The sequence below is a fragment of the Cygnus atratus genome, chromosome 6 (assembly GCF_013377495.2).
Source record: "Cygnus atratus isolate AKBS03 ecotype Queensland, Australia chromosome 6, CAtr_DNAZoo_HiC_assembly, whole genome shotgun sequence".
NCBI lineage: Eukaryota > Metazoa > Chordata > Aves > Anseriformes > Anatidae > Cygnus > Cygnus atratus.
Window position 1 is genome coordinate 11,419,477 of NC_066367.1, and position 2,927 is coordinate 11,422,403.

A 2,927-nucleotide genomic window follows, 5' to 3' on the forward strand; every position below is an offset into this window, starting at 1 on the left:
GAGAAATCCTGGACCCAAGGAAGTGCACTTTTTGGCCAGCATCTCAAAGCTTCCCTGGATGCAGGTGAGCCCAGATGAACAGCCCAGTGACATCCTGCATTGGATGCTAACTCAGTTAGGGCCATCCAAATGGCTTTTACAGGACAGCTCAGCAGGTGTGTGTTAACACTTTGCCGTCCAGGAGATTCCCTGTGGTCCCATCCTATGGACCTGGGCAAGCGCTGTCAGAGAGATCACACTCTCCATTTCCCAACTTCTTCCAGGCCAGAAAGTGAGCAGGAAATAGCAGCTCTGGAGGGGTCACTGAAAAGTACAGATAATGTTTCTGCTTTGGGCTTTTTGCTGTTTTAGGCTTGAAAAATGTGCAGAGCCCCAAGGCTGACTGCCTTTCAGGAAATGCCTTATAAAGCATGTTTGCTTACAGCTGCTGTAGGTCCTGCTCCATCTCTGGAACCAGTTCCACTCCCACTGGGTGTAAAGAGGTAAATCAAGTGCTTTTGCACAGAGGAAAACTGGCGGCAGGTGTAGGACAGCAACATAGAGCTGCTTTGGAAATGTGCTGGGGTTTGTAGGAGCTGGGGAGGAGAAATCTGGGAGGAGAATATCAGGGCAAAGAGGGGGTAGAGGGGTTTGGCTGCACCAGAGACCATGTCTGGGCTTCCCAGATCTGGGTTTGCCCCACAGGCTCTGAGCGACTGCCTTGGCTGCCACTGAGGCACCCGAGAGCCAGGCAGCCAAGGCTGCTGCTGGCTGTGCCACCTTCCCCTGCTGCTTCCCTTCCCCACCTGAGGAAGGTTCTGAAGAGTATTTTCCAGGGCTGAGCTGGATCTTTGCATTCTTAAAAAGAGTGTGGTGTGGGTAAATTATCAGGTCTCTGTATATGGTCTAGCAAGGTCATGAACAGATGGATTAACGTACTTCCCATCGAACTGACATCAGCTCTGCTGACCTGGGAGGTTTCTGATACCATTAGCTACTTCTGCTTTGCCCCTTGGCAAGAAGTGATCGTGTTTCATTTCAAGAATTTATCCCTGGAATTTGCAACTGGCTTTTAAAATAAAAATAATAATAAAAATAAGAAATCTGGGTCTGGCTTCCTACCCTTAACAGCTCTGCCTGTAACATGCTGGCAAGTCAGGCAAATCTTTCCATCAGGAGAGTAGGAAAATCTCTGCAGAGGCTGTGAGCAGCCCAGCAGTGGAGGCGGTAGGTGGGCCAGGATGCTGATGGGGTGACCAGGGCTGTCTCTGGGGGACTGCCACCCTGTGCTCCTCTGTCCACGTGTGGGAATAGGGGAACTGTTCCACAGTGTCTGCAGATGAAATTCTGCCCGACTGGTGCTGGAAACTCTGCCATTCATCACCAATGTCCTAACCAGGGTGTGAGTGGTGAGGTGGCTGTGTTTGGTGGTGCTAGGAGTTACTTGTCCTGGGGAGGATGGCAGGAGGCTGTGAAGGGTTCAAAGGTGTCTTGCGGGACTGAGCAATAAAATAGCAGGTGCCACTGAGTGTATGTGACTGTAAAAGTGATGCCAGCGGGGAAATAGAGTAAACAGAAACTGCTCTGAGCTGGGCCTTACACTTAGGGGCGGCATCCTGACCCTGAAAATGTCAGCTTAGCAAAGAACAAAAAAGAAAAGCTTTGAGGAAAGGTGGAGAGAACAAAATGAAGGAGACTGGAACAGGAAAAGGTTCAGGGAAGGACAAACAAGGACAAGCCTGCTGGGAGGCAGGCTTTAAAACCGGATCAGAGGACATGATGGTTGGGCAACACAACTAGTTAGCAAAGGGCGCTAAATGTCTGTATGGACTCAAGGGGTGTGTGGAAGAGCATTACTGCGCAGAAACCGTGTCTGGCCGAGAAGTCCCCTGGGCAGAACAGAGTTGGGAAAGTTGTAAGGGGAAATATCAAATTTGCTTGCCCCACTCTTAGCCCTGCTGGGGCTTCTGCTTGTGGCCGCTGCTGAGTACAGGACACTCACCTCCCACTGCACCGCTGCCCTGTGCGCGGCACACTGCTGCCAAGCCACGGACACTTGAAAATGTCAGCACGGTCCCTTCCCACTGGGACATTAACAGGCTTGATTTTTAGGGAAAAAAAAAAAAAAAAAGATTGATGGTAATAAAACAAACCGTGGTTAGATGTGATGTCTCTGTGTTTGTTTTCACAGTCTTTCCTCTCTGCCTCTGTCTTCCCTGTTTTCACAACGGCCGCTGCAGGTGGCTCTTGGGTGGAAGAATGAGAGCTTTGGGCAGTGCTGACACGCGGAAACGCGAAGCAAGAGGCAGCAGGCTGGCTGCTCCTGGAGAGGGGACAGCCGGGGATCGGGCTCAGTGAGATGGGGAGGGTTTTCTTGTGAAGCCCTGGAGTCCTGGCACGCGGGTACACCCGTGGGGCTGGGAAACTGGGCAGCTTCACCCCATGTGGTGGGACATCGGGGGATTCCGCCACAACTTCTGCTCACGTTTTCGTTCCTTGCACGTCAAAACACCTCGGTGTTGAAAGAGCAGCAGTTCAGGTGCCTCCGGTTCCGGCTGCCGGGCAGGGCTGGGTCCCCTGGTGTGCAGGAGGGACAGGGGGGACATGGCAGCCATGAACCATGGTGCGTGGGGACAGGGGGGACAGGGCAGCCGAGCAGCGCGGTGTGCGGGGAGCAGCCACACGAGCCTGGGGCACAGCGTCCTGCAGGCACTGCAGGAGGAGGAGAAGAGCACGAAAACTGCTCTCAAGCGGTCGACTTTTTTTTTTTTTTTTTTTTTTTGGGGGGTGGGGGGAAGAAAAAATAAAAAAAAAAGGCTCTCTCCAGTGGGTTCCCGACTGCTGGCGCTCCCCGGGCCGGGGCGGGGAAGGGGCCGGGAAGGGGCCGGGGCCGTGCCGGGGCCGCCCCGCCGCCCTGCGGCTTAAACCCCTCCTCCGGGCCGGTGCTC